This window comes from Podarcis erhardii, assembly GCF_964252035.2.
Source record: "Podarcis erhardii genome assembly, chromosome: 15".
NCBI classification, from domain to species: domain Eukaryota; kingdom Metazoa; phylum Chordata; class Lepidosauria; order Squamata; family Lacertidae; genus Podarcis; species Podarcis erhardii.
In genome coordinates this window covers 33,082,366-33,090,986 of record NC_138505.1, presented here as the reverse complement: position 1 = coordinate 33,090,986, position 8,621 = coordinate 33,082,366, and positions in this window count along the sequence as shown.

Genomic DNA, 8,621 nt, shown 5'->3' with positions numbered 1-8,621 from the left:
CAAAAATCCCCGGAGGTCCAAATCCAATTTGAAATCAAATGGAAAAGACCGGCCTGGGAAGGACAAGGATGAATTGGTTCTGCCACAAGAAAAATTAGGACAGAAACAGGTTTATCTCCAACCAATCTCTTAAATAAACTGCCTTGAGGTTTTAATAAGGGGGTCATCCTGATCCGATTTTTGAAGCGTAACGGGGACACAGAGCCTGAATTGACCCATCTGTATAGGCGAGTTGCTGGCAACACGGTGCTTTGTGAGTACTGTGCCATATTTAGAATGGAGGCAGGCGATTCCTTGATGCCCGCAATTTGTATTCACGGAGACAGCTGCGGCTCTGATTAACATACCATCACTTACAAGAAGGTGCCTTTCCCTCTATCCATCTGTCAAAAACTGCGGCGATCAAGTACTCTTGTGTTCACCAAAATTCAAAACGATGAACGTCTGGCTGCACATCGCCACCAGATGAAACAAAAATAGAAACTGGAGTCTCCAGGCCTTAATAGACCTGCCTTAATCATAGAACTGGCTGCCATTTATTTTAAATAGGAGCCTCTCTCGTGGCAGAACTAAGTAAAGCCTCACTTATTGGCAAGTGAAGTAGCTGCAGAATGCCTGCCAGTTCAGTTAGCTCTGACAAACTTGATTCAAAGCAAGAAGAGGAACAGTGCAGTCCAAACCCTGTATATTCAGAAGTAAGTCCTATTGTAAGTGGGGTTAGGATTGTGGCCTTAGTCATAAGGTGGCATGTAGAAGGTCCCGGGTTCAAATCCCCAGCATTTCCAAGGAGGGCTAGGAAACACTGTCTGAAACACAAGAGCCCCTGCTGGCACAATACAGAGCTTCCCTGTTTCCCCGAAAATAAGACAGTGTCTTATATTAATTTTTGCTCCCAAAGATGCGCTGGGTCTTATTTTCAGGGGATATCTTATTTTTCCATGAAGAAGAATACGGTGCACATTTATTGTCTAATTGTGAGTCAGTCAGACTCCGTCAGGGCAGAGCAAGCAGCAGGCGGCAGCTTGTCCTGGCAGCGGCACAGGCTCTCTGATTTAAAAAGATCTCGCACTGCTTGAACAGCTCCAGCTGCACTGTAGCCAATCAGTGAGCTGCGCGGCAGCACCCGCCACTACAGTCCAGAGGAGTCAGACGCCTTACGGTAGCTTTGGGGGCCTTATATTCCGGGGAGGCCTTATTGCTATGTACTGAAGTTCTCACCCTGGGCCAGCAGGGGGATACTGTAGATAGCTATGCAAATAAGGGATCGAAAGTGACGTTCAGTGACTGGATAGTTTTAGAAAATTGTTACAGTTACGTTGTACTGGAGCTCTATATAAGCAGGCTGACTGGACCCTTCAGTTCAGTTCTGTTCTGGCCTGTGAATAAACAAGAGCTGTTGAAGAATCGCTGTGTCGTCTGATATGTTCACCCACCACTTAACACTTATGTTCAGGGGAGGCCTTATTATCGGGGATGTCTTACTTTTGGGGGAAAACGGTAGATGGCACAAAGGTCTGACTGTGTAAGGCAGTTTCCTATGTAAGCCACAGACTGCAGCCATAGTGCGCACCCAACACAGGCCCCATCTGCTTATTCGTAACAGCAATGTGGCTTGTCTTCTAACCTGCTTGCTATGTGCAGTTCAAACTGTTGTCTTCCCCACGAGACCCTTAATCCCTTAACATGGAAGCAATTAAATCATTTCCTCCACATTTAGGATATGGTTAGCCACAAACCTAATATTCGTTTGCATAAAGCTGTTTTCAAACTCAGTGTTCTAATGTCCTTCTCTCTCCCCCCCCCCCAAATCCTCAGAGCTCTACAAAGCTCAAGATTCTTTGTGATTAAATGTGAAAAAGCCCCCCGTCAACCAACATTTTCAGATTTTCAATTTTCTTTTTGGCCTCCTGGGGTTTTAATATGAAATCTTCCAGCACGTGGAAGCCATATAGCATCCTGAATTACGGCCAGTTTTCTTTTTAATGGACACAGCGGTGTATTTACTAGTTGTGACCACACACACACACAACCCAGTGCTCAAGAACATCACTAAAGGATGATGGGCCCAGCCTCCCAAAAGAGAAAAAATAAAAGGACAAGGTGACAGGAAGGGAGCCCTTGGCTCCAAACTAAATGAGCTGATTCTTCCTTGCTCATGGAAGCAATGACACCCAAATAAGAAGGAACTAGAGACTTAAAAAGATTTGAATTTATATCAAAATAGAAAGGGGCTGAAATAGTCTGTTAGCAGAGGAAACAACAAGCTTTTATTTTTATGCCATTATTAATCCATATTGTTTTCTAAAGGTACTATATTGCTCTTTATTTTCACATTTAATAATATCGTTATATTCTATCTAAGGCTTTTTAAAGGGTTTACAGTTAAAATCTTGAGTGTGTGGTCTTTTATCACTGGTTATTATACACTTTACCTCCTTTCTCACTGGGCTGCTAATGAGCAAATAAAAACCCTGATTAAATGACAAAAATAACATCTGCCACCAACGAAGTAACGGTTTTCTAGCAAATCTAAAAGGTTATTTGGTTTCTTGATCTCCCTTGCTATGTCTGTTTTCATTTGCTAGCTGAGTATATAAACTTCCGCTCTCTGCTTTTGTTCTTCTGTTGCATTTTGAATTTTATTGGAGCTTTAGTTTGTTTTCATTTTATTTCTAACATTTAAATAGACACATCAGAACAAGAGTTCTATGGGCAGTTCACCAAGTGACAAAAAATTAAAATACATCGTACAACAGTAATAAAAACCTTGAAATATAATTAAAAATGCTATTTAAAATTGCCTTGGGGGACCATTTGGTGGGCCAAAAGGCAGGAATTTTTAAAGTACTTATAATAAAACAAAAACAAAAATTCTGTCAATTGAATAACAATTTACTTGGACCAAGAAGAGACAGGAGCAGTGGGTAAAAAGAAAGAAAGAAAAAAATATTGTCTTTGTACCTCTAGTTCATAAAAGAAAACCACTCTCAATAGCCTGAATTCAATTACTCGGCAGCCAATGAGAGTGTCGCAAAGCAACAGCAGAAACTCCCCTTGGGATCTGGCTTCTTTAACTCCTGTCATATTATTCCCTTGCCCCGCCAATGGAGGAGACTCACAGCAGCTGCATTTGAGAACCGGAAGAGATGTATTTGATTTCTAATACATGGCTCTTTGCGCATAGCGCAGACCTAGAGGTAAAAATGAAGAGGGGCATACTAAACCTGCTAGTCTAACCCCATCAAATTCATTGATACTTATTTCTGATTAAACATGGTTCAGATTGTGCTATAAATGTTTTTGTTAAGCCGCTTTGAGACTTTTTGTTGTATGTAGGGTCTGATAAACTGGATTTCTGTAATGCACTTTACATGGGGCTGCCTCTGAAAGTACTCAGGAACTTCAACTGGCTCTAATAATAATAATAATAATAATAATAATAATAATAATAATAATAATAATAATAATTTATTTATACCCCACCCATCTGGCTGAGTTTCCACAGCCACTCTGGGCAGCTCCCAATCAAGTGTTAAAAACAGTACAGCGTTAAATATTAAAAACTTCGCTGAACAGGGCTGCCTTCAGATGTCTTTTAAAGATAGGATAGCTGCTTATTTCCTTCACATCTGAAGGGAGGGTGTTCCATAGGGTGGGCGCCACTACCGAGAAGGCCCTCTGTCTGGTTCCCTGTGACCTCACTTCTCACAATGAGGGAACCGCCAGAAGGCCCTCGGCGCTGGATCTCAGTGTCCGGGCTGAACGATGGGGGTGGAAACAAAATAAAAAAATTCCTTCCAGTAGCACCTTAAAGACCAACTGAGTTAGTTCTAGGTATGAGCTTTCGTGTGCATGCACACTTCTTCAGATACACTTTTCGTGCATGCACACGAAAGCTCATACCTAGAACTAACTCAGTTGGTCTTTAAGGTGCTACTGGAAGGAATTTTTTTATTTTGTTTTGACCATGGCAGACCAACACGGCTACCTATCTGATGGGGGTGGAGACGCTCCTTCAGATATACAGGACCAACACCGTTTAGGGCTTTAAAGGTCAGCACCAACACTTTGAATTGTGCTCGGAAACGTACTGGGAGCCAATGCAGATCTCTCAGAACCGGTGTTATGTGGTCCCAGCAGCCACTCCCAGTCACCAGTCTAGCTGCCACATTCTGGATTAATTGCAGATTCCAGGTCACCTTCAAAGGCAGCCCCACGTAGAGGGCATTGCAGTAGTCCAAGCGGGAGATAACTAGAGCATGCACCACTCTGGCGAGACAGTCCGCGGGTAGGTAGGGTCTTAGCCTGCCTACCAGGTGGAGCTGGTAGACAGCTGCCCTGGACACAGAATTAACCTGCACCTCCATAGACAGCTGTGAGTCCAAAATGACTCCCAAAGAGCTGTAGCTGTTTTTATTGTACATGTACTTATTTGTATTTTTAAAACAGACTTTCTATATGCATATAGTTTTAATTATTTTAATGTTTGTTTTCTAATGATCCCCCCACCCCACCCCACCCCACCCCACCCCATTTTAAACAATTATTGGTTTTATCTCTAAGCCCCTTCCCCTTCCTGGCTGAAGCCCTATGGTTTTTATCTGTTCCAGGTATGAGGCTAAATAACTCAGCTACTTCCACCTGGCTTGATTGGTATTACTGTCACTTGGCTGTAAAGCAATCAACCCACAACTGGGCCATCTCCAAGAATAGGAGTACACCTGCAAGCACTTAAGTCTGTATTAAATGAAGGGTTATTTGCACAATGCTACCTAAAAGGTAAAGGACCCCTGACAGTTAAGTCCAGTTGAGAACAACTCTGGGGTTGCGGTACTCATCTCGCTTTACCGGCCGAGGGAACTGACATTTGTCTGCAGACAGTTTTTCCGGGTCATGTGGCCAGCATGATTAAGCTGCTTCTGGCGAAACCAGAACAGCGCACGGAAACGCATTTACCTTCCTGTCGCAGCGGTACCTATTTATCTACTTGCACTTTGACATGCTTTCGAACTGCTAGGTTGGCAGGAGCCAGGACCAAACAACAGGAGCTCACCCCATTGTGGGGATTCGAACCGCCAACCTTCCGATTGGCAAGCCCTAGGCTCTGTGGTTTAGACCCCAGCGCCACCCTCATCCCTTTTTCAATGCTACCTACACCTCCTCAATTACAATTCTTCAGCATTTCCACTACAGGCTGAGAAATGCTGGCAGGCCCATGGTCACCCAGTCAACTTCATGGCTGAGTGGGGATTTGAACCCAGTCTCCAAGATCCTAGTCCAACACTCTAACCACTGCACACATTGGCCCTCATACATAAAATATATCAGTTATAACATACCGTACATTTTAAAATCTATGCGACTAATAATCATGCACTCTAGTCAGACTGTCCCCTCCCTCTCACATGGCCAAACTTTACATTTTTTACTCATTTGTTTTAGTATTTTAAAATTGCCTTAGGTGCTATGACAGAAAGGTGGTACGTAACTGTGATAAATAATGAGGCTTTTTTCATTCTGTATGAGACATTCAGGTGTATATAGCACATAACACAGTTACAGAGATTTACAGAGTTTCCAGAAGGATAGCTGTGTTACATCACAATCGTAACCATAGCTACTCAGAAGCAAATCCTATTGAATTCAGTGGGGTTTACTCCCAGGTAGTAGGGCTAAGATTGCTGTATTATGGCACCTTAAATGAAGGGTGGGAAACCTCTGGCCCTCCAGATGTGGTTGGACTAGGGCTGTGTGTATACTATACATTTAAAGCACATTCATAATACATTCTTTCCTTCAGAGTATTCTGGGCACTTTAGCTTAACGCGCAGAGTTACAATTGCCTTCAACCATTAATAAGGCAGCAACCAGAATTCTTTGAGGGAAGCAAGTGCTTTAAGATTATAGCGTCCACACAGCCAGCATTGGCTATGCTGGCTGGGACTGGCTGGAGTAGAAGCTGGACCACTTCTGGACCGCCCAGAGCACTGGAGTCCACTTCTCCAGATACCCAATAATCAGCTTTAGCAGTTATGATTAAATTGACAATTGCAATGGGACAGGAATTGACCTAAATTACTTGCATTGAACATTTTAATGAATTGTAATGCAGCGGCACAAAATTAGAAATTCCTGTGAAATTCCTTGACTCAAGGTCTTGATGAGCCCCCCAACCTCTTTGTTGGTACAGAAACTAACCTACTATGGGAGGGTGAAATCTGCATTGATTGCTCTGCCCACCTTTGCCTCTGGCAGTTTTATGTGAATATATACTAAGCATAAATGTCACTAGTAAACATTAACTTACTAGCTTGACAAATACAGAAATTGGCCCTAGTGCTTCTGCATATTGCAGTTTCCAACTTAAAAAAAAAGTTTAAAGATACAAGATGCATTTTAATCATGACACTTGGAAGAAGATTTCCCAGACCTATATTAGCAACCATGTACTCTTTTTGGCCCCCCAGTTGTGTTTAATTACCCAGTTATATGTCATATGTATATTGCATTGTTTTAGCAGATTTTAATTTACTTCTCAGATTCAACTGTTGCTGTTGTTTTTAATTGATTGTATTAATAGTGTGTTTGTGTATTTCACAGCGACCATCAATCCCACCCAATTATCTGTGGTGGGTGTATAGCTGCAGCTTCTTTCTATTGGCAAAACCTCTATTTAAACCCCAAACTGGCCTTGTGTATCAATCCTTCACAGAGGGATGCGTGTATGATATATATAGAAATATATATAGGCTTCCTTCCAAACCCCAAGATGGTTGTCACCAATGGAAGCGAAGGCACAGAAAAAACTTAATATGGAGGCCAAATGGCTGAAATACTGGGAAATTTTGGAACAAGATGGAGACAGAGTAAAACTGCAGAGCTTTGAAAAATTAAAAAACAAAGTGCGAGATTGGCTCCATTATTACCAAATAATGGAGGCATATAACTTGGATAAAAAAGTTGGCTTCCAGGTGGAAAAATCAAAATTGGAAACAGAATTGTTAGATCCCAAAATTAAGAATTTGTCAAGAATCTATAACTTGCTGTTGAAATGGAACACTCAGGATGAAACGGTGAAATCTGCTATGATTAAATGGGCACAAGATGTTGGACATAACATAATGATGGCTGACTAGGAACAGTTATGGACCACAGATATGAAATTTACGGCATGTAATGCCCTAAGAGAGAATTTAATGAAAATGATTTACAAGTGGTACATGACACCAGTCAAGCTTGCAAAAATTTACCATTTGCCCGAAATAAATGTTGGAAATGTAATGAGACTGAAGGTACATTCTTTCACCTTTGGTGGACATGCCCAAGGATTAAGACATTCTGGGAGATGATTTATAATGAAATGAAAAAGGTATTTAAATATACCTTTCTGAAGAAACCAGAGGCCTTTCTCCTGGGCATGGTCGGCCAATTGGTGCCAAAGAAGGACAGAACTTTCTTTATGTATGCAACAACAGCAGCAAGAATACTCATCACGAAATATTGGAAGACAGAAGATTTACCCACCCGGGAAGAAAGGCAGATGAAGTTGATGGACTATATGGAATTGGCGGAAATGACTGGCAGAATCCGAGACCAGGGAGAAGAGTCGGTGGAAGAAGATTGGAAAAAAAATTAAAGATTATTTACAGAAATATTGTAAAATTAATGAGCTTTAGAAAAATGGTGGAATGAAGTTATATGGCTTTGGCAGAAATGTTATAAGGAATTAGGTACAGATAGATTGTTAATGTATTAAAGGGAAAAAACAAGGTTAGAATATGTTAAGATTAATTACAGGACAGAAAAGAGAGGAAGATGGAAAGGAATTGCTGAAACAGTTAATTGAAGTGGAATACAAAAAGGGAGGCGTGAGGAAGTCAATGAAACAAGTGAATGCAGTGGCGTAGCGTGGGTTGTCAGCACCCGGGGCAAGGCAAGTAATTTGCGCCCCCTAACCCGTGGATTTGCGCCCCCTAACCCGTGGATTTGCCCTAACCCCAGATGTTGCGCCCGGTGCGGCCGGCCCCCCCTGCACCCCCCACGCTACGCCACTGAGTGAATGAAAGATAAGTTTGAAAATATTGGAAGTGTTTTTAATTGTTCTTGTTTTGTTTTGTTAACTCAGTGTTTTATGTAGTGTTTTTGTTTTTGTATTGTATTATATTGATTTGGTTAATTCTTTTTCTTTCTTTTGGTAATCTTTAAACTCTTAATAAATATTATTTTTTAAAGAGTGGTGCCTTGCAAGACGAAAAGAATCCGTTCCGTGAGTCTCTTCGTGTAGCGGTTTTTTCATCTTGCGAAGCAAGCCCATTGACGGCTTATCGGATTAGCGTTATTAGCGGTTTAGCAGCTTTTAGCGGCTTATCGGATAAGCGGCTTATCGGCTTAGAAAAAGGGGGGGAAGGGGGGGGGACCGCAGGAACTCGCAAGACATTTTCGTCTTGCAAAGCAAGCCCATAGGAAATTCGTTTTGCGAAGCACCTCCAAAACGGAAAACTCTTTCATCTAGCGAGTTTTCCGTCTTGCGAGGCATTCGTCTTGCGGGGCACCACTGTAATAATTTTCAAAACAGACTTTATGGGCCTTGATTGTTTTTTTAATGATTATTTCCTGTTTCT